Source organism: Bombus vancouverensis, chromosome 9 (assembly GCF_051014615.1).
Source record: "Bombus vancouverensis nearcticus chromosome 9, iyBomVanc1_principal, whole genome shotgun sequence".
In the NCBI taxonomy this organism is placed as follows: Eukaryota; Metazoa; Arthropoda; class Insecta; order Hymenoptera; family Apidae; genus Bombus; species Bombus vancouverensis.
In genome coordinates this window covers 12,113,612-12,140,758 of record NC_134919.1, presented here as the reverse complement: position 1 = coordinate 12,140,758, position 27,147 = coordinate 12,113,612, and the positions used below count along the sequence as shown (strand labels likewise).

General features: G+C 46.4%; 2 protein-coding genes across 12 annotated transcripts in view; one reads left to right on the top strand and one right to left on the bottom strand.

The window, feature by feature from the left end:
* Oatp74D (Organic anion transporting polypeptide 74D) overlaps positions 1 to 27,147 on the bottom strand; it is an 85,377-nt gene that overhangs the window by 46,951 nt on the left and 11,279 nt on the right. For 6 of the 10 annotated variants that reach the window (XM_076621630.1, XM_076621632.1, XM_076621633.1 and 3 more), the window contains one exon: positions 6,180 to 8,691. The exons of 2 other annotated variants lie outside the window; for them this stretch is intronic. The gene's annotated coding sequence lies outside the window, so the exon portion shown is untranslated. Of the gene's footprint in view, positions 1 to 5,927; positions 5,951 to 6,179; positions 8,692 to 8,816; positions 12,909 to 27,147 lie in introns of those variants that run through there. 2 more of the 10 variants (XM_076621629.1, XM_076621639.1) reach the window with 2 other exon arrangements.
* Positions 25,164 to 27,147, top strand: part of LOC117163669 (uncharacterized) — a 30,380-nt gene continuing 28,396 nt past the window's right edge. The window contains exon 1 of one of the 2 annotated variants that reach the window (XM_076621644.1): positions 25,164 to 25,791. The gene's annotated coding sequence lies outside the window, so the exon portion shown is untranslated. The remainder of the gene's footprint in view (positions 25,792 to 27,147) is intronic. The other variant, XM_033346182.2, reaches the window with a different exon arrangement.

Sequence of the window (27,147 nt, the reverse complement as noted above, 5' to 3'; positions counted from 1 at the left end):
CCATTCGCTGATAGAGGGGACCGGTTTCGAAAACGACCTTCCCAGAGAGCAAACATAAAGCACGAAGGTTCGCCCTTTCCACCGAGAGAAAAACAATGTATAATTTCGAGATTTTGCCAACGAAGATGCTTGACGGACACGAGTAAGGCGAAAGAGAAGAGAGAAGAACTCATGGCAACGGTGAGTAAATCCTTTGCGATTTATAATCCGAACATTACGGCTGATTACATCGAACCCCGTAGCGATTGAATCTTAATAATTACATTCCGAACTTACCATGGCCGCCTGCAACAATACGCACCAACGCATAAAAACCTGTCGGCCTCCTTCCTGGGAGGAAGCACTAATTTTCTCGCGATCTTTTTTTCCCTCCTCTTCCTATCTTTCCTCCCCTTCTCTTCTCTTCCTTTCCTTTTTTTCTACTGCCAACCCAACCCCTGCTACGAATCTGTCTCCTTTCCACTGCTTATTTCACTCTCTCTCTCTCTCTTCTCCTCTCTTCTTCTTCTTCTCTACCAGTGTTTCCCTGGCGAGTCACAGGTTACGCCGCGATTTCACACCGCATACAGATCCACCGGGGGAGTAATAATAAAAGCAAACGCATGCAAGCCGACGTAGTTATTTAGCTAATGACGTCGAGAGCAGACCAGGGACCGGGCAACGACTCTTAAGAATCTGCCACAACGTGGCGGTCGAAAATTTCGTTGATCTGCGACCACCGGCGCGCGAATTCCCGAGGACAGGAAGCGGGTTTTGCACGCAAAGCCTCGGTTTATTGTCGATTTCCGAACGAATCCCAGTTCCGAGCACGTCGTTTTTAAGCCAGCCACCCGATAATCGCTTCTCAGAGCCGTTCTGTTGTTGTCGCCGATGTTTCGCGCCTATGTTCCGACCAAATTAACTCCTGCCTTTTAGCGGGCCTTATTTCTGACTCGATTGTTTGCCTTGCTTCTGTCCAGCTCTTTCAGACCACAGTATTCTGTATATCCGTTCGTAGAGCGCGTAGGTAGATGGTCAGCGTCCATTCGAGGGTAAAACTATCGCGAGATATGAATTACTTTGATGTTTACATTTCGTAATTTCCGTTACCTTTTTTCCTTTTCTTTCGTTTAATCAAGATCATGATACGAAATTAGAGAAAAACATCGAGTTCGATCATCAACCTGTTCTTGCTTGCTCACAGTCTAACATACGAAATCGTGGCACGACCGTGCAGGTGTATAATTTCGTTGTCATTAAGAGATGCGATGAACAACGGGCATCGTGTGAAAGCCGCTTAATGGAGAAACAGGAAGGGGTACCGCGAAAAGAAGCGGGTCGATTTTATAGGGGCTCATTATCAGCTTTACTCGTTCCCCACCTCAATTTCGTCTTATTGTTGACCGTTGAAAACGGAGTCGGGCTTTCGTCGGCATTTCTCCCAACGATAAATTCGTCGTTCAGATCAACGCGATCGTCTCACTCCGTAATATTCACGAATTCCCTATCTCATCAAAGTTCCGCCCGCGAACGGAAAGTCGGGATCTCTTTGCATTTTAGATATTTAAATCGACTGGTTACCTTGGCGAGTAGCGAAGATAATAAAAGTAGAAAGCGAGGACGAGGATAGGTAAAGGACGAGGCAAATTACTTTCGAAAACCGGCAGAATTTAATGAAATGTATCGAAAAGAAACGATCGTCTAATTGGCGCATACGATATGCGTTGTTCGCGGATTAGCCACGTGTTACTTAAAAGTCTCTAATTAACAGGCAGTTGTTTGGATCGGAAAGAGAGGACGAATCGGCTGGATTGCGTGGAAAACGGAAAAGTTCTAGCCAGCGGAGAAGAAAAGCAGAAGCACGCACGATGACTCTGGTAGTGAAGAGGTCACGAATGGCACGCACGTTTCTCCATAATCATTGCTGACATATACCGCTGACATATCTCGTAATTATTTTTATTTCGATTTCGAAAAAGGAGAAAACGAAACTTTTCATTTCATTTTTTCTTCTTTATTCAACGTATCTTTAAACATATTTCATTAGACATATCTTACTACCGATTGCTAACTTTTCTAAAACTTGCGCAAGACGCTTGGAAACGTACGTGCACTCGTTACAGCAGTGTGAAAAATCTATAATCAAGGATCGATTTACTGCGAGTAAAAGTTAAAAGCGATCGAATTCACGGAGTTCGATAATCGAAATTCCCAGTGTTCCAGAGTTCGCGTGACTATGCAAATCATTCGCAAGCGACCAACAGTGACAGTGTGATAATGATTGTTACCAGTTGCTACACGATGCTGTTTACGCGGCATGCTCGTGATCATCGATCACACGCGGTCTTGAAATTGAATAAAACACCTCTATGTCCATTGCCGACCGGATTGATGATTCGTCGCGGGGAGAAAGAAAAAGTCGGCAGAGTCTATGACGATCTACGATTACCTGTACCGCGTGATTAATGCGGTATTTTGCGTTTATTATTACATATGCCACTTTTCCCATATCGCGGCTCGTGTACAAGTCCGTTCAAAACAGCTGTACTAATGTTAAACATATCTTATGTATTTTTCTGCTAGTTACAGGATTCTTTTCTATTTTCTACTGATACACTGAAAGACGCACAGAACAGGAGACAAGATCGTGTGTAGAAGATAGAAGTTCAAAAGGTATAAAAGTAAAGGAAAATGCGGTACATTCCATCTACTCAAAAGTTATATTCTGTAAGCTGTTACGAAATTTGTGACCAAATATTTTTAATTGATTGAAAAAAAGAGAAGAAAAAACAAGACAAAAACGATACATAGGACATTTCGTCTAAATAGAGTGACATTTGTCTTACACGTTGAAGCGTAACTTTTTGTACTTGCTCGATTAACCTATATACGAGGATGGGGAAACAGATTTGTTCTACAGGTCTTTGCAAAGGCAACGAGGAACTGGCAAGCGCGATGATGCCCTTGCGTTCAAGGTAAGGCAATACAAATACGTAACGTTGCGATATGACGGTGAAGCGACGAAAACACACGGTTGCAACTGCAACTTCGACACGCATTGCTTCGAACGGAAAGTAGAGGAATTTGTAAATAAAAAAAGAGAGAGAGAGAGAAAGAGAAACAAGGAAAAAGATAGAGATACACGGAAGGTTGCAGAGACGCTGAAGTGGGACAGGGAGGATCGGTTTTTCAAGTTTTTTTGCGGTCGAAAGTGAACGCGCGCGAGGCAAATCCGCCGCGCAGTTTTTGCACGGTTTATTGCGATTTAAAGTCGATTTACGTGCGGCCACCGCGTCGTTCAGCTTTGATCATCGACAGCCAAAAAAAGTTAACGATCAATGATCGCGTGGAATCGGCCAGACTCATCTCCGGTTTCCCAGCTGCGAAACTTATGAAACACACTCTGCGCAACCGCTTTTGGATTTTTGTAACTTCGTAATCGCTTTTTCTATGGTACGCGCCTCCGACAAAACGAGCCGCCCAGGTCAACCAGCAAAAAAGCAAAGAAAAAAAGGACACGTTTCTACTTACAACGAGAACGGTTGACACATTGAGTGGACCTCTCGGTCTACCAAGAAAAAATGCTATCCGATCCTTTTAGTTCTTCCAAAGGTTTTCAGGGAAAAAAGGAAGCACAATCCCGAGAAAAAAAGGGACGGGTACGGTCGTAGAACCGTCCAACGAGACAGTGACGAGGGAAACTTGATTGAAGAAACAATAACACCCCGATGGCAGAAGAAAAATAAAATACCAGAAGGTTAAATTTCCCTTTCTTCCGTTATACCTGCAGGCAAAGTTAGTCCCATCCTTTTTAAACGCACGTGTACGCGCATACGAATAAGCTTGCAAAGAGAAGAGAAGAAAAGTCAAAGGAGCGTATTTTCTTCGACTGTTGATCGATGATCGATAAACGTACAATAATGGTCGAACGAAGCGAAATAAACGAATATTCAGCGATCCATTTCGGAATTAAGGTTCACGCCACGGATATATAGACAGGTAACGGTACCCTATCTTCCGCTGGCTGATAGCAAACGTAGTGGCAAGAAACCACGAAGCTCGTCGATGCTGCAACTTATGTAGCACGAACGTGATTCAGATACGCTAGTGCGCGAAAGTGGAAAGATTGGCGATAGATTGTGACAAATTTCACACGTGCACTTTCTCACCTGTTGCACGAGATGCATCATTGATAGGGAGGATGATGTGTTTCAGACGACATTGATACAAGGAACGCGGATAGGACATACTTTCTTGCAAGTACTCTTTCCTTAACGCCTTGTCTCAAACGATGTTTCTATTGGATTAGCAACCAAGTGATCGCGGATTTTATCATTAGGTGATATTGACAAAATCCGCGATCACTTGCCAACCCAATAGCACTAGCTACCTAACGTTTAAACGAATGGTTTTTCTTAAATAGAATGAAACTTTTTGAAGTTGCTAATTTCTATACCGTAGAAAAATAATTTCAAAATCCAACAACTAATGACAAATATCGAAACATTATATATAATTTCTATTAAAAAATTGTTCGTCTAAAAAAGCTAAAAAGCTAAAGTTAGAGTTGAAACTGCGCTTTCTCGTAGACTTACATCTAACGGAGGATTTAATTTCCATCGAGAATAGAACTCTGAAACCTTATTTCGGATAGACTATTCTTATCGTTCTTAATTAATCGTGATTTACTTGTAATTTGAAGTTACTTGCTTGTTGGCAATCCACGTTAGAAACAATACATACACGTTATCTAGACAATGACAACGGTACGAAACTTTGCTTTGTATCTTATCTTTGACAAGCGCGCAAACAGTGTATTCATTTGCATGTCGCATATTACATAAATATCCCTGCCGCATATTATGACGAGCTCGACCTACGAGTGGAGAAATAAACTAATCTCCGCCACTATCGCGACGAGCGAGTCCAGCTTTTTTCTTCGTAAAGAACGTCATTTTTGCGCTCAGTTCCCTCTCGACCATTTGGCCACGTTCTCAAAGCTTTTTACCTCGTGTAATCTCGCGTTTCATCCCCCTCTTGCCTTCCCGGCACGATGTTTGCGAACTTCTTTATAACGTTTTATCGAAAAAGCGGGAAGAGGAGCGGCGGGGACAGACAAATCGAGGGAAATGGCTCGATCGACGAATTAACGAGTTCGATGAATTCGGAGTGTTCGTATCGCGTGCACTTTCCACGCGAATTATTCCAGCTGAACGCTGTCGTTCCAGATCAGATCGTAGCTCATACTCATGTACAAACATCCAGGAATGTTGCGAGCGAACGAAAATTTCGCTCAAATGTCGCATCGATCGCTACGTCGTAACGTCGATGAAACGTCGATGACCGAGTTGCAAAACAAACTTCGACCGCGTTTCTCATCGCGCGAAAATCATTGTGTCAAGGATTCTCGCCAAACGTTATAATCACATCGCACCGAAAGAAATCGGTCGTGTCATCTTTGATATAATATTTGATATAACAGAGTCATCTTTGATATAATACACGTAGAATGGAGGGGTGTCGTAACGTAATTTCCCTCGAATGGAACGAGAAAAGATACGAAGAAATGTTCGTGTTTTCCTACGTCGAGCATAACGAAACAAGAAGGACGAATGTCGTATCGTATTAAGCGAATAACACGGAGGAACCGAGTGCGAAATACAGCGATGTTTATTAGAGAACGAGAGCGTAGTACACGTGTTTTGGAAACAACACGGACGCTGTGCAAACTATCCACAGACGCTAATAATATTCGTCTCTAAGTCTGGCGTGCATACGCGGTATTTCGACTTTTAAATTTCGGTGATTCGTGTCCCCCCTTTGAACATTCCTATTGAAACGAGAAAAGAAAAACGAGAAACGCTTGATTAAACGTCGGTACTCTAACAAACACGGATCAATTGTAAATAGACATAATTGTTGCGAGTAGATGCGAGTCTGCTACTAACTTTCAAGTCTCTTTGATACGACGATTATCCGTACAGCTGACGAATCGTCTTCTTCCTTAAAACCAGCCATCCCTAATGGCAGAACCAGTCGAACCAAGGCGCATTATCGCCAAGAGATGATCGAGACATGTCGGTGGAAAGGCGTAAATGTCCACGTAAAGATGTGTCAACGCTCACGGTCACGGCACAGATACGTCGTAGGTCAAGAGATCGCGGCGCGCTTTTGCAAAAAGGCAAAAAGTCGAAACGTACCTGTCATACACGCCGTTCTCTCGCTCCTTCTCCCGCTCTGCGTGTGGCTTCTCTTTCACGCTCTTTCCCTCTCTTTCTCTCTTTCTGTCCCCCTGTTTGGTCAGGGCCATGCGTCATCGGCGCAGAATCGCTGCGCTTTGGAGGAACGTGGACGGGGCCGAAGAAAGAGCGTAGCAGGGCCAGCGCAGACAGCACCGAGCAGCACCGTGCGTCGAGATATTTGGCGGGCTCGAAAATAGCAACAGCGTTGTCCTCTATGGTGTGTGCACCTCTCCCACCCTTCCTCTTCCTCTTCCTCTCCGTCTTCCTCTGTTTCAACCTCTTCTTCTTCTTCTTCTTCTTCCTCTTCTTCTTCTTGGTCCGCGGGCCACTGGCAGCCTCGAACCGCCCGGTAACTCGCTCGGTCGCGCTCGCGCGCGCGCTCCACCAGTTCGCACTTTTATATACCACGCGCTCGTTGCCGCTTGTCACTTTGTGCGACCGCTTTCCGCTCTTCTCTTCTCTCACTCGATCACCAGCTGCCTGTATCTCCGGATGCAGCGAGCACCACTCGCGGCGCGATTACCACGTCGATACCGCGACAATCCCACCATGAGATAACCCCGAAAACCAAGTCGTTCCTTCTCCTCGACGGCAGACTCCCCCGGGATCCAGTCCCTGTCCAGACAGTCTTTATCCGTCCCTTTTCACCCTCGCCACAAGCTTCTTCGGTTCGATGTAGCACCGATCCTCCCTCGAGAATCTCGCGCAAGTCAGTCAATGTCCTACGTGGCTGAACATCCGCAAACGGACCGTTCCATCTTTCTTCCCTTCGAGTGTATCGTCTGCCCTTGTTATCGTTTTAATTACCTTCTAGCTGCGATTCCCCGTAAGCACCGACATGTCTCTCTGAACGACGTACAATCGTGCGAAACGTGCGGACAATGCTGGTCGGGCCTCCCAGATTTTCGTTCACCTGTCGCTCTTTAGATCAGGAATCCGCGAGCAGCGTGGTTCGTTCGAGCGGTGACCGGACTCGAGTAAGCCCCCTGTGTACACGTTCGACTCGATCCCTCGCTCCGTTATGCTCTCGCGTCCCCCGGGTTCGCACGTGCACGCGGCTCGAAACGTAGGTATCCTGCCGAGAGCAGAGCGAGAGAGAAACGGAGAGATGCTCGCGGCTCCGCGGTTCGCGCGCGACTGACCGAGGGCGAGAGTCGTTATTGGGAGCAGAGCGCCGGCGAAGTCTGTTCGCCTCGACTGCCGCCTCACTCTCTCTCTCTCTCTCTCTCTCCAACCCCTGGCTGCCGCGTTCTGTCTTTCACTCACGCGTTGCACTCGTCCTCTCTTCGCCCTCCTGCCGCCTCCACCGCCACCAATCGCTTTTCCTTCTCTCTTCTTCCTATCCCATTTTCCTATCTCTCCGATTCTCTCCTTCTGCCAGCTTGCTGCGTCTCGTTCGCTCGGACGACGCCTCTCTCTCGCTCTCTCTGTTACTCCGATGGTGCAGCTCTTCTCGCTCTCTCGTACGCCGGTTCTCTCTCTCCGCCGCGCTCACTCTCGGCTCCCGTTCGACGCGGAGCAGGCGCGAAACGAACGAAACCGAAACTTAAGCTCGGCTGTCGCCTCCTCCGTCTCTTCTTGCGCTGCTGGCTGCTCGCTGCTGCTGCTGCCGCTGCTGCTGCTGCTGCTGCTCTCCCTGCTTCTCTCACTCTCCTTCGCTCTGAGTCTCCTCTTCGTCCACGTTTTCTTTCCTTCTTCCTTTCTTACCTTTTCCCCCTCGTTTCTATCGGTCTTCGTCCGACGAGCAGCGGCCAAAGAAGCCTGGCGTCTCTCCACCAAACTACACAGGCCTCGTTCGACCCGAAGACACTGTCCGAAACTGGTTGGAGAGATGGCCCGCCACTCGTTTCGGCATCGTAATCAACTGGCCAGACTGCTGTTCCACACGGCCACCCATCCCCTCTGCGATCATCGTTCTCACCCTACTTACCCACCCCTCTTTCTGCGTTCCAGACGAATCTCGGACGAGGGAATGAGTCCCTGATGCGCGTTTACGCGGCCCTTCGGAGGATCGGGATCCGAATCCTGGCAGCTGCTCGATCGCTCCGCTCGATCCTGCCCCCTTTTTCAATGGCTGCCAACGCTGCTGCGTTTTTGCGCGGCCTCTTTTAACTGTTTTGCCCACGGAAATCTATCGTGCCGAGTGTTTTAACGGAACGATACACTAGTCTCTCTCTCTCTGTCTCTATCCTGTTTCGTATACAGAAACCCGGCGCGAAAAAAACCCGAGAATTCGAGTGAAAGTACTGTGTAGTCGTAATGGTGATCATAGCATCGCGTTGAAGCTGACCGAGGCTCGCACAACTTCCATGTTTATGCTCATCGCCGTGGACACCGTAGCTTTTCAGAATTTACCCGCGAATTCTGACTATGAAACCATGGCCACGACCGTCTAAGGGATAGAAAATTCCCTGATTTGGTCGTAGAATGGAATTCCCTTTGATCGTGGCTTTGCATTCGTCTTTTCTTTCTGAAATCGAAGGAACAGCAAAGTATTACATTGTTGCAGAGGCACAAAGGTAATGGCAGGATGAAAGTTCTCGTAGAAAGTGGAAAGGAAAAGGCAAGGCGACTTCCTAGATACGATCAAATTACTTCCGATAGTACGGTAATGGAATTCAATTTCGATTTGTGTGCCCAATCGGCCTCCCGTTCCACTCGTAATCGCCGATATTGTCCTTTGCGGTATTTTTCAAACCGCAAGAACCGCGTTGGCTGCCTCCGTTGCCCGGGACTTTCCGTGTAAATTCGAGTTTGGATTCCACTGCCTTACGTAACATCTGCCGTAACGAGATTCTGCCCCGCCTCGGTGAAATAAGTTGAAATTAATTAAGGTTGTACTCGAGCCGTCGAGCGTATCAATAAACGCTGGGAAATGCCGAAAAAGACTTGCTCGTTTTCCTGAGCAACTGGATCTCCTCGAGTTACGTGTAATCGAAAATTTTCATTTTCGTATTTGTCACATCAATACTAGAGCTGCCAATCTACAATATGTACTTGAATATATCATAACTAAACGATCGTAATTACATAAAACGTGCATCTCTGCAGAAGACAACATTAATTTTATCAAAAACTGTATAATTTTAGCAATTACAGATATGAAAATCCGAAATCTGTCGTTTTCACAGATTTGATAATTCCAATGTCACGAACATTCGACGACTGGAACAGTTAACAGCGTCGTTGAACGACGTCACGCTTCCAACGTTTCCAAAGTAAAACACCTAAATGCCAAAGCGTTGGCCGTTTCACGGATCTTTGATCGATCGTACGCCACGATTATACGATTTTAATCGTCGTACAATTAAGAGCAGCGACTTTTTTCGATCGCTATCTAAACGGATATTGTACCGGTACTTGTATCGTGCTCGAATGAAACTGCAACTTCCACCGTACACACCCTCGATGAATAGAAACGTTCGACGCCTTACGGCCGACGTGTACCAGCCAGCGTGATTTTAATCGTGGCGAATACGATCTCAGCTTTAAATGTATTATCTTTCCGATACTTGTACTACACGCTGTTCGATCAAGACGCTCGATCGTCGTTCGCACCTGCGAATTGTTTCAATCGGCTGGCGGATAACACGCGAACAAAGTATAGCCCGGCGTTCCAACGGTTTGAAATTGCCTTTGATTTTTCTCTTCCGCGAGAAACTGGAAAATCAAGCTGCAAAAAGCGCTCCGAACCGAGCATGTTCTCTCGGCCGAGGAACTTTTGCTCCTTTCTACACCGTGACGCCATCAATGGTCCATTGCTATAGCATCCGCGACGAGTTCCTCTTGCAAACGAATATCGTGCGCACCCGAGACACGAATTCGACTCGTTATAAACCATACGAATCGTAGTTTTCGGTGCACGGAGAATTCGTTCGGCGTGCGCGCCGATTAAACCACGGGACCACGTGTTAACGATCACGAAGAAGCGAGAGTTGCGCGACCGATACGAACAACACGGAAATTACTTTGGACCTTACTGATAACGCGACCGATCCTATTCGATCGTTTCACTCGACATTTTACTCCCCATATAGATAATGAAACGACGAATTTACCATTAAAAAAATTTATGGGGGAAAAATTGTTCCTTCTAACGTACTCATCGATGAAGACGACAACAGCAACAAATGATAACACATGCCCGAGCCGTGGTCCCCGAGCGAGTCAAAATATTCGTAATAAAACGAACAAGTTTACGAGCCTCTTTTTATCTCTCTTCCTCTGCTGCTTTCTCTCTGTTCCTCTCTTTCGTTCTTTCGCGCATCGAGCACGATGGTTCGCGTGCCGATTGGCATTCAGCTCGTCTCGCCGCGGCAAAATGCGTTCGTACATGTATACGTGCATCCCGGCGCACGTAACGCTAGCAACATGCGTCGACGTAACACACAACACGTACATGCATATATACATAGGTCTCTGTTCGATACAGCCGAGGCCTCGGCTCGATTCAACGGCGGCGGCAGGTATGCGTCGCGACGCGACGCGACACGACGTGCGAGAACCCGACGGTACCGTTATACGAATACCGTCGACAGAATCTTCTATAGACCGAGGAACGGAACACGGTGGATCCTAGTGGAACGACTGGACGGCCGAATATCGAGTTGCACGAGTCAACTTTCGCTCCTACGGGAACCAGTCTTCTTCTTCCAACCTTTCCCCGATTTTTATCGTGGAATCCGTGTAATTAGTATGTACGCCGCCGGCCATACGTATTAAAATACCTATTGATATTTGGGTACAAGTTGATGGTAACTTGCGTAAACGTTATAAACACGATCGTCACAATTTTTCTTTCGAGTAACATTTTATGTCAATCAACGACTTGATAATATAATTAAATTCCAATTTTTCTTTATTAGAATAACTCAGAACATCGCTGGAGAACAGATAATGCGCGCTACCAATCCTAAGAACTTTCCCACTGTTACTGTTCAATGATCTCGTTGTTCGTGTATCGACGCGTGTTCTCCAATGGTTTCACGTATCACGTGCAAGCGTCATTGGTTATAATGCACTGTTAAAAAAAAAAAAAATTCCAAATATCTAGGTCTCGGAGGAAGGCGGACCACGTTTTTAACGATAGCTTGCACGTGAATCCTATTAACATAAATGAAAGGGCTACGCTCTGCGTTCCGTAGCGAATGGAGATTGACCTTCGTCAGGATAACGCGACCTTGATACCTTCTATAAGAATCGATGTATGTACGTATATCTGTAGTAAGGGTAGCCACGTTCTCCGACAAGTGAAAGGGCTGCGAGACTGTCTACACCGCAATCCTTACAGCCGTTTCGAGAGTTCGATCGATCGACATTGAGAGAATCGGATTAACTGGATCGACCCGAGTTCGTTCGGGGAAAAGCACGGCGAATGAGGGGAATTTTTGTAAATGAAAATTTATGCAACAGACAGACAGACCGAGAGGAACGTCTGCTAAAGATAGTAAGCAGCAACAGCGGGAGAATTAATGGCGGCTCCTCTGTATCAATTACACGCAGTATAATATACCAGGAAACGTCGAACAATTATTGTTGTCTGGCCCACATATTGTACCGAGCGGCCTGCAACATCGTCTCGTCGTCCACTTGTCTTCATTGCACTCGTCGAAGGTTCGTAATTTTTCTCGCTCGTCGTTGTACAGGAAGATATCTCTCTTTTTGCTTCTTTTATTTCTTTCTTTTTTTTTTTTTTTTTTTTTTGTTTTCGCTATCGCGAGTATTTCTGCACTTTTTCATATTTGAAGAACAACGTAATGTCGGATACTTGAAGAATGGCAAAGTGCAACGACGTACGGTCTCGACGAGTAGATAGATAGTAAGTGTTGTACATACATCGAATGCAATGACGAACAAGTATTCTTTCTAATGTAAGATGCATTAGTCGGAGCTTATCTGACGACGATGTAGGTACTACCACGACGAAACTGAACGATGCAAGGGCGAAAATGTGCTACTGTCTTCTATTTAGATTAGTTGAGTACACGTCTCGTACAATTAATTTGTTTATCGATAGGAACGATATCGTAGACCTAGACGAACGTTCATTGGGCCAGCATGAAAACGATTAAGCACACGCGACACAGGCAATTATGTCTGCCGATCGAACGACCCGTCATGCCGGCCATCAACGCATGCACACCAACTATTTTTACGCTGGCGAAAATACTTTGGACTCGATAATGTTTACGTATCATCGCGCACGCTATCTCTCCTACACCGTAGCGACTGTCTCCTTCTCCTCGTATTTTGCAACACGTCGCGCTGTGTTTCACAAGCGTAACACGCTTATCGCCGTTGCAATACTCCAATTTAAACGATTGCCGATAATTTAGTCGGTCATCGAAGATCCGTACGCCTCTTCACCCTCTGCTTCCTTACGTCGTTGCTAAAAAAAGAATACGATAGCGCATAGCTGCTTGATTTTTCGCGATTCTACGTGTATTTGACCTTCGCTGCGAAAAATTCCTCCGATAAAAAACGATAATCGTCTGTCAGACTTGATTCTACGAAACGTTAGCTTCTCCGCAAAAAACTTTCTCCGTCTGCTACTTTTCTCCTTAATTCTGTATCTATCTATAGATAAACACCGATGAACTGTACTCGCATTCAGTTGCGCAAATAACAATTATCTGTGTTTAATTTTTTTAATTTGAAAAAAAAATCGAATATTTCAAAATCTCGTTTTTTTTAACAGGAAAAATATACCGACGAAACGAAGGAACAAAAGATAAACAGCGATTATAGGTAGCGGGAAGGTATCGTGGTCAAAGGTAAATATTCCGGACGTGCATGTGGTATTTTTGTATCGAACTGCAGCTCGAAATATGTGTGCATAAGTAGCGATAAGAGAGCTCAGATTCTTATCTGCGATAGTCACAGCAGCAGCAGCGCGTCGTTTGCCATACTTGCGTCACCTTATCAACAATTCAAACGAATTCATTTGCCGTTTCGCTGCGCATAATTCACATTGCGGTCAGCCAAATGATTTTCAAATGAACACGGGTAAGATGCTCTGCGAGATATTTACAAAAGCCCTGTGTGTCGAAATCGCTCGTGAATTCGTGAACTTGTTTGCCTGTTATCTTCATTGCCTGATTACGAAAGCAAGCCGAAACTGTGAGCCGAACGTAAAACTTTCTGACCCGCTAATACCGTGACGCAACAAAACCGATGTTAATTACCGTACAGCATGCTGAATCATTTTCCATTCGGCATATTTCCGCCGATAATTTCCTTGCGTAACCGGAGGCGACGATTTTCAACGCGCCGTTTGCCCGAAATTTAACGCGTCACGAGGTGTTTATCCGCGTTAATAAGATACCAGTCTCTATCCGCCGTGTCGATTGCTCCCGCTCGCGTTATTTGTCCGCCAAGTGCGTTGAACCAACGAGCGATCACGATGAATCGTCATCAGCCAGATCGGTCGGACCCAACGACTTCATTGGGAAACGAGACATTGTGGCCCAGATATCGATGCGAGTGCGTTTCACGCCTCTAACTCTGTCTCGTCCCATCGATATTCTCCGTCCTTACATCGCACAGCGATACGTTATCGTTGCCAGCTCGAACCGAAGGGTCCGTGCAGCATTCTGAGCCTATCGCTGCTAATCGTCCAGAATTTAACGACGCCGTAACCACGATCGATCGATTCAGAGAATACCGTAACGTGTCACGGGACACACTCGATTCTCCAGGTGTACGACGTATAGCGCCGTCTGGAAACACGGCCAGCCGCAAGAGCGATCTGTGGGTTTGCTTAGGCTTTAAGCGCAAGAAGGTTAATCAAACGTGGACATTAGCGGACGTAAATCAACAAGCCACCGATAGAATCTGTCGAGAGAGTCAGCTGAACGTGAATTCCGTGCATGCGACGGACCCGGGCCTGACACGGTTCGTAATATCAACGCTTACGACGCTGCTTACGGTCTATTGGAAAATTAGATCCAATCTAACGCGGCTAGTCTCACGCTCGCGCGCAGACAGAAATTACGAAACATATTCCATCTGTGTAATCTGTAAACGGCACAATAGCGTTAGCCCGTGGAACGCTAGCCGGGGAACGAGGAAGATCAGTGACCCCACTACGCGGAAGTGATTAAGCGTCCGTAACGTTTAATGGCACATATGGATTAACCCGATTAACTTATTCATCAGAGTGCAAACGAAGCTGATCAGAGGAGCAGAGCCGCCTGAGCTGAGATCGTGATCCGATCGTTTACTCGAAGGCTATCGCACGCGAATCGACTCTCCCGACACTCTTTGATCAACTTCCATTCCCGTTGCCTCTTCCAATAAATTCCCCCGTTTAAAGCGTGCCCCGACTAATCGACAAACAGACGAAAAGATTGGATTGCTGTTAGGCGAGTTTCAATGGCAACGCGTATGATTCAAAGTCGTGTCGTAAATTCGTGCAAACAACCGTACGAAATGATCCATGAATTACCAGTCCCCTTGAACGATGCTGGGCGCAAGATTTGCATCGCAGACATTGCAGAATCGCCCTTAATTACCGCGACCTTTACGTACAACGCAGGGTGTACCACTGACCCTGGCTCGATGTATACGTTCCTCCCTTCCGAGAAGGCAATTATGCCTGAATTAGTAAATTAGCCGTCGCTTGCCATTCTGCATCGTTGAAACTGGATTGGAATCTCTACCTTCCACTCGCTCCGTTCTCCAACGTCAGTGTCGTGCCATCCGATTAACAGTAAACGCACGCAAACGACACATTTATGATTTTATCGTGTTTAAATTTTCCATTTAGGAAATTGTTACGGTAAGCGTTAGGATCCATCGGTGAAATTGCGTCGTTCTCTCCGTGAATGTATCCTCTGTCCAGGAACTCCTCCCGCGCCGTTCCTCCACGCTGCTTACAATTAGAATTTAACCTTAATTCGACATTGAAATGTGCATCCTGTCGGCTACATTTAAATGTATGAAAGTTTGCCGTTGTACGTATCGGACGTCGCTGGACGTTTCGTCGCAGACACCGAAACAGATTGAATAGACAAAATTCGATCGACCCCGTTTCGAAAGGCAGCCCCGCTGTTTTTACCGTGTGCCGCGCTATAATATCCGTTGTTGAAATCATTGTTGTCGATCGAGCGAGAAAAATCGAAATTCAATCGTATGCCGATAGGCTGCGGTTAGGTAACGCGTCTGGTGTGATTTGTAAAGGCACGACGAGACCCAGATAGCTCTCCTCGCCTATAGGCTGCGCCAAGAATCGGCCGGATACCGGTAAGAAGCGAGAAAACCTTGTCGACGTCTCGACGACAAAGTGTCGTACCTCTATCGATAAAGTTGTTCAACTAAAACTTCATAGACGCGAATTAAAGGAGACGCTTGGCAAACTGAATTTCGCATTCTAACGAGTATTCCGATGGCGGAGAGCCGACTTTCGAGAGATTCGAGTACCCTCGGCCAAGAGGCAGCCGGAAAGAACAAACAACTGGACGAAAGAGCGAAAGAGCGAAAGAGGCCGAGGAATCGTGCAAGGATTAAAGCTGTTTTACGCGGTTGTCGACAAATCGTTAGGTAGCGAACTTGTGACAGAGCCTGTAGCGTGACGCGGTTGGCCGGCTGTTTTCGCCTTGTTTTCGAATTTCTCGGTCGGTCGAACTCGCTGAATTATTGATGAGGCCGATTGGCTATGCCTCGACGTAAGGAATTCAGATATTATTCGGTCGGAGCCGTGGCCGCAGAGAGAGAGAAAGAGTGAGAAGGAGAGAGGGGGCAGGGGATAGAGGGAGAGAGAAAGAGAGAGCCACGAGATCTTAACGTCAATGTCGTCCATCTTGACCAAAGTCCAAACCAGGGCTACTGATTTCCGGACGAGATAGAGCGGCCTTGGCTGGTGACAGAAAACGCGGGAAACGAATGCGTCTCAGGGGAATTTCGGATGGAATCTTAATCGGCGCAGGGTATTTTAAGCTGAATTCCAGCGAATACGCTATAAAGCTCCGAGAATACTGTTTAACCTCCGACACGACACGAAAAGGGCGGTCGGAGATTTCACAACGGTTGATAACGTCACGAAGAAACTTACGATACACATACTCGGACGATTAAAATCCGACGACGAAATAAAAGTGCAACGATTTGAAATATTATTTCTATAATCGCTGGCTCTATCTCTATACAAAAGCGTGCTTTTAGACGAAGAACGTTCTCTAAGACGGAATAAAAGCTCTCGTAGACGGGGAACATCCCCAGCGAGGCACATCGATCACAAGATCAGACCGATTCCTAGTCCGACTGGTCCTCCAGCTAGCGTTCAGTGGAAAGATGTAAAAGGCTGCTACGCCACCCTTCTGGCAGGAAGAGCAAGGGAGAAACAAGACGAAAAGGAAGAACGAAAAGAACTGGCTAGGGGGCGAGGGAGACCGGGACAGCGAAACGCGAAGAGGAGGAAGGATATAGGCGTGTATATAGAAAAGCGGTGCTGCGCCGTGGATAGAGCGACAGTCGACCTTGTCTCATGACGTCACCGACCGTCTAGACGAGATCCACCGCTTTCAATGTCCCCCATTCTCCCCCATTCTTGGATTAAATTCGAGAACTAAAAAACTCAAAACGAGCCACGATGGGCAACCCGATCCACCCGTTCACCGGATTCCCCGCATTAATTTCGACGACCTCGCCGCTGCTGCTGTGTTGCTCTCGCTCTCGCTCTCGCCTTCACCCTCGCCCTCGCCCTAGACCCTCTCGCCCCTCTGTGTCGTGCGTGTGCACGCTTTGCGTACACCTCCTTCGACCTTATCCTACTACGTCGTAGCGTCACGTTGTTCCACTGCCACGCTGAACGCTACTACGCCCTTGTCCTACCGGCTTCTGCGGACGCAGACAGATTCTGCGTCTCTCGCTTAGCCGCTCGACCCTTTTCAGCCTCGCCCTTTGCACCCGTGCCAAGTCTACTCTCCAGTTCTTGTTCGTTCGTTTCCACCGTTTTACGTTCGACGATATCGACGAACACGAATCGTTGCCTTTCCCTTTTCATTCCCAGTGCTTCTTATTTATACGTTTCATTTAACGATAAGAATGACAGATTACCGGACACGCCGTACAAACTTCTTCGATTTGTATGGAGACACGGATAGAGCACAGAGAAAAGGGGAACGCGATTCGAAGCGTATGAACGACGATGCGCGTAATGAGAGCAGGTGTGTGTCGCGTGGTAAGAGAAGAGTAGTAGTCGAAGAGCCTCGTGAGAGAGGGAAGAGCTTTGAAGATGCTGTTGCCAACGGTTGTAGAAGGACAAGCGAATCCCTCCTTCGCCTCGTAGGAACGTGTGCTTTCGTGGAGGTTAAAGTGGCGATCGATGTACGCACTCCTCGACCACACCCGTCGATGTTCCTCTCCTTTGGCTGGCTTGCCGAACTTGGAGGAATCGATACTTGTATCGCGTCATTGAATATCGAATAGGCGCGCGGATATGCTCGGGTAATATCACGGCAGACTTCGGACGAAACTTATCTAAACGCGATTAACGATCGATTTGCACTTACCTTCGACTGTATCTTTCGGATTATTTTATTTCCTATTGGATCTCGTAGCGAGAAGATAATAAATTAGGACTTTTATCGGCAACGATAATTTCATGATAAATTGTTTTTAAATGAGGTTGAATTGTAAATGCGACGATTGTCACGTCGTTGGACGTCAGAACAATGATTGCCTAGTAACTCGACTTTCTCGTTAATAAATTAGCGTGAATTTAAACGAGCATCGTATTACAGACGCGTGGCCGATAGGCGTGGTACATACTTGTTCTGAATACAACATTTTTCGATATTAATACTCACTTTCCTTCGACCGATCAATGGCTTATGCAACACCCGATACGATTGCGGGACTGATTATTAACATAAAAGTGCATTGAACTGGGAAACAGTAAGAAAAACGACGTTCTCGTTCGTATCTTAATCAAGCATCTACGCGCAACCGCTAGCAAAGAAAGAATTTACCACGATGTTAAATCGAACGGTCCCGTTTAGAGGGAGACAGAACCTAAAACTGTATATATCACGTACGAAATAGCTGTTTGCACGACTGATGCGTCTCGTCAATTGGTTTTAAATCTCACGACGAGGTTTGCCCTTCGGGCTCCTCCAGCAGAGGTCACGGTTAAGGTCTGGCCTGCAGTGTCATATCATTTCGGACGGCCGTGTAGGTCACTACTTTTTAAACGAGACGATCACGTGCTTCAACGCTTTCAATTTTATGCACCGAAGCATCGTCGAGGTGACATCCTTGAAGCGTTGTTAATCTTTGCTCGCCCAAAGATATTCCATTTCGATTCCTCTAGGAACATCAACTTTCAATTAGTTCGCCTGTACCAAGCCGATACTCTTCGTTTAGCTAAAACGTTCCGCAGGAAATTAGAAAATTTCAAATTCTCGTTACGTACAAATTCTCGAAACGTTACGTACGATAGAATTGCTAGCACTGTTCGCTGGTAACGTCGTTTGTTCAGCCCTGCGTGTCAAACTTCCGAAACGTGCCGACGTACCCGATACACGATCGGTGCATCAGTACCGGTTCTTTCGAGTAGATAGTTGGTGAAAAAGTACGGTCGACTGAAAGCCTTGATTTTAACAGGAGGCCAGACGGAAAGAGGCTCGTCCGCGCAATTGCAGCCGCATCGGGCTCCACACACAAGGTTTATTCTTCGATCTGCTCCAGTAGGGGTCGCGGTTAAGGTCTTGCCGGCAGTGTCAGATTATTTTGGACGGGCATGTAGGTCAGCGCGAGCAGCCAGAGCGAACTATACGCTGGCGAGAGCACGTCTGGCCCGGACTCTCGCATATTAGCGGACCAGATTGAAACACAATCAATTTAATGAAGCGAATCATCCCGCCACGACGAGGGCCAAGGGCGAATCTCTTTAAAAGTCTGATTCACCTGTTTGCTCTGACCTCTCTTACTCTCGACTGTGACGTCCAACACCGAGAGAGGAGTCCTGACCCGGGAATGGGAAAGAAAGTTGCGAGACGAAAGAAAGCCAATCATCGATCGATTGATATCAACTGATTTAATGGTTTGTCCCTGCTAGGGACGGGACGCGGTGCAGCTTGCAGCCTGCCACTGGCTACGTTCCGCCACCGAATTCTCCGTTTCGACGAGAGTACGAAAAACGGAGCAACGATAAATAGAAAAATATTGGAGAAAATATTCCACGGATGCGGCGGACAATCGTCGACTAAATTGATGTCAATGTATCGGCCATGATAAATGCGATAGCGTCGATATTTTCCATCCTTCCAATTGACACTGTTTCACGCGTTTAAAAGAAAGGGTGAGCGCCCACGCGTACGACCCAAAATTGGTTACCGGTATCGGGAACATTATTTGCATTCCAACGCGACTACTTCGCTGCGACACCCGGCTTGCCTCGTATCATCAATTGCGATCATGAGGCAACAAAAACCGAATGTATCATATAAAATGCCTTGTTTAAATGCGGCGCGTCCCGATTCCATTCCCCACAGCGATCTCGGCATTACGAAATCGTCTGGGACAGGAGCTGTCGAGTCTTTGTTGATAATTCACGAATCGATGAAACATCGGGCGTCGTCGTTTCGAAGAACGTGATCGTGGTCGATATTTGAAAAAGTTCGACCTCTGATCGTGCCACGATAAAGAATAAGTTCTGCTAAATCGTAAAAGAGAATAATGGGAACGTAGCGATTTACGTCGAAGTTGCTGAATAACTATGCGTCCTAACCTAACTTCGGATCGTCCAACTATCAAAATCCCTCGATTCATTGCAAACAAGCGATCGTCGTAAAGTTGTCTCAACGCGGGACGACTCCGGCTTAACCGATACATCCCATGGACAGCGCGCGGCGAAATTGACAAATACTACAATGAACATTGATTTAATAATACCAGCGAACGATTCCCCACTGGCAATTTCTAAATACGTTCTCCACGAGTTTCTCAAAAATAGCCGTCCCTCTCTGGAACTGCAAAAATACGCGAGCTACCACGGCACACGTGCATATTATCGCCGCTGCTACGTTGTTATGCTAAACGATTTATACGCCGATGATTTATGCGCTGCGATATATAACGTACTGATGCGCCATTACTTGTCAGATTAACGGGATACTTCGCACGGATTTACTCGTAACCCGCGCGTTACTTTTTGCAGAGCACGACGGATAGAAACACGCTGCTAACTATGTAGTAAAATAGCCGGGGACGCGCGAAGTACGAATCGTACACGGTCGCCACCCAGAACGGCTCACAATGGTGACAGTCCATAAAAGTCGAGTTTCGAGAAACGCACAGAGAGAAGATTTTAACCGTCGTTTTGCATCGGGATCGGCGCAGTGAGAAATCAAATTTTCGGCCGAATTTATCGCTGGTCGCTCGACGAAAAGGTATGACGTCAACGTGCGATCGACAGATACGAATTAAAGAAAAACAAGAAACAGCATTTAATCGTCGAGTTTCACGAGTAATCGACGTAACACCTGATCTTTCGTCGTAATTTATAGAAAATGTCAAACAGAAATTGATTCCTCGATCTGTGGATTGTCAAAGTGCACGACGAGTATACCGAAAACTAACTCGACCAGTTAATTCTTGACCCAGTCCCAGACCCGTTTGCATATTTCATTCCCAGAAGCGAGTCGCAAATCAACAGCCGCAGGAAAAGAGAAGATCACGAGGCGAGACAGCGACGATCCCCTTTTCGTTCGTGGTAACGCGGACAAATGGCGCCGATACAAAGTCACCCGGCACACAAATACGATCCCAAGAAGCTCCACCTCGCGAGAAGCTATGAGGCTGGAATACGCGAAGTAACCAACTATTAGTAACCCAGACTTTAGTATTCCCGCGGTGTCGTCTCGTACGAGACTTCCTCATTCCAGAGTTGAGCTATTGCGAAGCTATCCTCCGCCCCCGCTACGCATCGCTTCTCTCTTCATTTTCTTCCTTCTTTCTCTTCTGCCTCGTTTCTTCCATCTTATTCTTATCCTTCGCCTTCTTCTTCTACTTTTTCTTCTTCCACTTCTGATGTTGTTGCCACTTCATCCACAGTCCAATCGCGTTACTCTAGCGATTACGTACACTCATCTCGAACGTTCTTCGCCATATTCGCAGACTCGCTTTCCTCTTCGTAATTTTTCCATCTTTCGTCTCTGCCCACTTCTCCCCCGTTTCGGCCATCTCGTTCGTACTCGCGTGACTTCCCTCCAACCCTGTTACACATCCTACGATCAATTCGACACGGAGAATACGCAATTTTGTTGTCGGCAAGCCTGTTCCCAGCAAAGCAAAGCTCGTGTAGGAGTCGGAAACACGTGTTACAGCATACAGGATACGTCGAGGAGTCACGATCCCGTAAATATCCAGCTGACAAAGTTCTTTCGAACGGAACAATTTCGCCAATCCACGGTTGATAGATGATATCGTAATCGAACGAATGTCCACCGTGCCTATGGTCCCTGTGATTCTTCTTACGGCGACGAAACGATTTTTCATCTTTCCTGTTGACGAACAGCGTTCTCTCTAACGTCTTAGCTAAGCAAATACCGGTTAACGAGATTGTCTTACCGAGGAACGGTCCCGTTAATCTTAAAAACACAATTCATTTCTCGCTAAAACGCCAAGAGAGAAGAGACCGCGCGCAAGAAGTTCCAGGAAAATGAATCTAGGAACCGAAACCGATTCACAACCGGTCTTTTCGTCTTTCCTAGACGAAACTGCTAACGACAGTGGGGAAAACCTGTCGCGTTCGCGGCAACGTAAAACGACACGTGCGATCGAAAAATGGAAGGCCGATGCGCGTATCTATTATGCCCGATCGGTCGTGCCTTTTTTTTTTCTTTTATAAACCTGATCACGCCAGATCATGGTCGAGTAAAAGTTGGAATTTTTCAACGAAAGCAGGATACAACTGTTCCTTTTCACCTTAACGTTTAATTAGCTAATCCCCGCAACAAAAATGATCAACGAAATGCTACAAGTTGCTAAGAGAAACGACTTTCTCTTATTTTTAATATATTCTAAAAGCTTGATTGCGTAATGTTCATGGAAATTAAACGAGAGGACGCGTCAGAGAACGAAAATAGTTGACGCGTGTAGCGTGCACGAGCGTGCTAAAGGAAAGGGTTGTCTCCCTCGTTTACGATTCACGTTATGCAACTGCATTAAGAAAATTGACGAGCCACGAATTAAACACGCAGTACGACATTTTAAAATCTCGTTACATCGTCCAGATGATTTATAACGTTTGCCTCCTTTTTTTTTTTTTTTTTGAAATTTAAATCTCGAATTTCGACGACGAAGAAACGAAATTTGTCAGTGATTTTGCCACGTTTTTGCCCACCCCCCACCCGACTCTTTTTATCGTCGATGACGAAAGTCGACCCACTTAACTAAGTGAAAAAAGTCGACAGGACACGCTCGCAGTGCGTGCAACGAAGTCACCAGCCGAAGGAAAAGTCAGAACCTTTCATTGTGATAATGATTCCCGATCGACGCGATACGATCTCGGTATCGAACGTTATTACGATGCTAATTTTATAGCAAATAAACGGTAGCCTTAACGTGGGATATTGAAATCAGTTGCAATGTAAAAAATTATTTAATCGTACCGAGCGGAAAATGGAAAGTAATACTCGTTAAACCTTACTAAGGTAAAACTGGCGTGGTGATCGAGAAAACAAATACGATTCTTTTTGCACGATAGAATCGGAGCAACTTTGTTCGGCTTTTTACTTGCTTCTCGAGAAGATCTCATCCCGATGAACAGAATATTCTTGCAATTTAACGATCGATATTACCAGCGAGGTTCGCTTTATCGCGGTGTGACGTGACGGGAGAAAGGAAGCGTGATCGGAGTAGAAATTACTTTAGATGGAAAGCAGCGGCCGAGGAGAGTGCTTTGAAAAGTTTTGCGAGGAACACCGACAGGGAAAGTGGATGAAAGTATTACGTGTTCGAAACCCCCCGTCCTGGGAAATAAATGGCCAGAGATTTACGGTTTCGCGCGTTCCTACCAGTTCCAACCGCGTCATAAACAACGCCCACTCTACGAATTTCATTTCCCCTGTAGACATTCCGCGAATCACATTGTAGCTCAACGTTAGAAATTTCCTACACCAAACCTTTTCCCGAGTCGCCTGATATTTTCAGCATAAGGAGCAGATGCATCGTCGCAATGTATTTTTTTATATCGCAATTGTGCGATGTACAATAAAAATCGTGTGTACAATGGTTATCGTTGGTAAAAACGTAAATAGATCGGGAATACAAAAAGCGACTAAGAAAGCACAATTTGTAATATGCATAGTACCCATACGTCTTTCATTAGGAATGATAAATAACCTAGGGAGAGTTGATAAACCACCCCTATCGAACCAAACCTCCTCGTCACCAAGCATCAGAAAATATAAATCAATCGATGGTTCTCGTTGTTAGCCATTCGAGTACCCTCAGCCATCGAAAGAGGATCTTTTCAAATCGCGAATAAATCATTCTCAGCAACGAGCACCGAGTAGCGTCCGACATTTACGAGTGCCACTGTGAATGCCATCGGCAAGAAGGAAAAGGGAATCGGTGCCACGAAATCCCGCACGATCTGTCCCGTGGCGCGCGTGTGACCGTGAATTCGCGAACCGAACCAGGTTATCGACAGCACCGAGCGAGTTTTTCCTCGTGCAAACGGACAGATCATAGCAGGAAAGACTCTCCTCCTCCTCCTCCTCTTCCTCCTTCGCCGCCGCTGCCGCCGCCACCGCCGCCGCCGCCGCAGCTCGTATCTCTCTTGTACTTCTCGATGTGCATCGCGTGTGGGAAGATGACAATGCACCGGTGGCCTCGCGCCCGATACGCCTTACGTGGTTACGCTCTCGCAGCCCCGGGGAATTCTCTCTGCACGAGCGTGTAACTCGCGCACGATCGTCTCTTTTCCTCTCCACCTCGCATCCTCGTTATTTTTCTCTCCTCTCTCTCTCTCTCTCTCTCTCTCTCGTCTAACGATTCGCTAGCCGCGCATTGATATTCTAGCGCGGCCATCGCGTACGCCCCTGGCAAATGCCCAGTTATGCTCCTCTTTCTTCCTTTTCCTTTGCCCACGATCGCGAAGGACGAGATGATAGATCGATCAGTGTCTATTTCTACGCAGCCATCGACGCATCGATATCCGTGGAAAATCGGCTTCCATAGAAACGGGGTGGTGCACCCCGGCCGTTTCTCTACCTGCCACTTGACCACCGCTGACCGTAGGTGGAAAAGTTAATGATATCGTGGGCGGACGGTGTTCGTTGTGCTGGTCAAGACACCAGGCTCGTCCGCAAGGTCCGTTCATTGATCTTACTTTTAGCAATTTCGTCCGGAGTGCGAGCTGTTACGGAGGGGATATACGAGACTCTTTAACGGTGGTGCTTTTAGCACTTCTCTCAACTTCTTGCTCGGTTACTGCAAAAAGAATGCGACCGGTCGTGTGGAACGTAGAGCCTAGGAAGAAACAATTTGCCAAGGGTTACGGATTGCTCAATTGGTTAGACAGTCTGAACCGGTTAATGAAAGGCCAATGTTTGAGTTCTGGCCCATCTGATATTCGCTAATCGATAATTTCATTTATCCTTCGGTGCCAGTTCGGTTCCTTAAAATTTTTAACCTAACCGAAAATCTATCTTTGAGGAGCACAAATTTCTTCAACGTGTGTTGTTCTAGAGGTTATCGATTAAAGAGAAGTAAAGAACGAACAAACAGGCACACGCCTATCGTTCGACATGCCGCGCGTACACGTTCGTCGTATTGTTATTCGCGTGACGACCGCTACGGCCCTGGCAGATGCTCAGTTTTTCTATTAGACTCAACGTCAAACCTTAGGAATGTCTTCTGGCAGCAGATAGGCCTGCAAGCCACATTTCCATTCGCACATCTCGTAATATTCCAACGAGCCATTGTGGCGCAAACGCGTACCACTAAAAATCTGTCTCTTCTCGTAGAGAAATCACTGGCACGTGAACGTTAACCCGCGGTGCCGTTACCACGGGTCCAAAATACGACTGAGAAACGCGAAGGAGTTCGTTAGCGCCTCGGTATTTCGCAAAAAGATACACGCGAATCACACTGGTAATTAGACGAGCGCTGAGAACAATTTCGAGCAGTTTCTTTCACAGTTAGTGTGTCTAGTTTGCCAACAGCAGTTTGGAAACAACTTTAACCAAGAGTATGGAAGAATGTATTGCACGGGAACGGTTTAATTTCCGGTTGAAAGAGAAGAATAGGAAAAAGAGGCGAAGCCTTTGTTTAAGGGAAGATATCGTCACGCCAATGGCCGCTATCTGGAACACGAAAATCGTGGGATATAACTGGGTCACACCACGTTTCATTCTCGTTTCGATGACGACGGCGACACAAGACGTTCTAAGTGGAAAATGAGCGAGTGCTCGCTACCGTTCATAAGGTTAAACGAGTGTGCTGCAAACAGTTCGCCGTGTGTAACATTGTTAACTATCCCGAGTAGGGAAGAATATAACCGTCGTCGAGTGAAAACGCGTTCATCATCCAGCGAACGGTGACTATCGTACGATAATTGCAGGTAATTGGATAATTTGTCGGAAATACAGCCGCGTGCATCGCACGATTGACGGGAACATCGTTCAACTAGGAAAAGTGAACGCGTAATTACGACAAAGAAGCATTTATAGGGAAGAAGAATATCCACGAGACTCTATGAATACCTATTACTCGATCCTATGCTCCGTGCACTTGCGTGTTAACGCGTTTCATGCCATGTGCGTCCATGTTTTTGGCGCGCGTTAAATTTTCCATTCAACCCACTGACGTTTCGAGTGTATGTAAAAGCAGGAGATGACGTACACGTGACTGGAAGGGAAAATCGCGCGCGAAGACCGCGTTCACGGAACGTTTTAACGAATTTCATCGTTCGAGATCGGACGATCGTTCATTTCTGCTTCTGCTATTTCGCGTCTTCCGAAACGGCACTAACCACGATGCTTTTGAACCGCTGCCGCGAGAATTTCGCTATTAACGTTACGTAAAGCGATTCGTTTGGCGGCAGATATCCGCGAATGAATATTTATCATCCGGGTATCCATGTTACTATCTAAGGAGCGATTCATTCCCTTCGACAACTCTATAATTCATAAACGACACGACAATAAACCACGATGTTTGTTGCAATACGCGGTGTATCTCGTGGCAAAGAATGAGACGCTCGTTAAAGAGTCACACTCGACTCATTCATTAATCGCAGCTTATTTATCCTGCCTACTGATCGCCGCCAATCCACTTGCCATAATTTACCTATAACAATTACCTACATAATAATACGGATAAGGAAAAAGGAGGATAGGGTTGTCGTATAGTCTACTGGAAAGACTGAAAACACGACTTCTTGGAAATGCTAATTATCTAATTTATAGACTTTGTACGCTCGCAGCACGTTCCAAGGATGACGGACCGAGGAAAACGTGGTCGTCGTGAAAGTCGACGAACGCCTACGAGATGCTGATTTAAATCGCGCCATCATTGCGCCTCTGCCAATCGTACACTGCGCGATAAACGTCTCGGGCAAGGTGTGTTTCGTTAATCGTGATAAGCGAAGATGCGGGTAGATCACGATGCCTTTTACAGGTGGATGTGACAACAGGTGAACCTTGTATTGCAATAATTTATTCGAAAGAAATGAACCGTCGGTAGAGACTATGGTTCGGTAGCGCTTTCCTAACTGACCGTACATCTCACGCGTAATATCAAAAGCTCATTTCACGAACACGGGTTCCAAGAACTGATAGAAATGATCAATTAACGAAATAATATTCTGGCCAGCTAACGCGATACTGCAGTACATGCGATTCGTTAACGCAACCGTATACGCGTGTACTGTACGCAATTGCGGAACAAACGAAAGTAAAATCGGGTTTGGGATGAA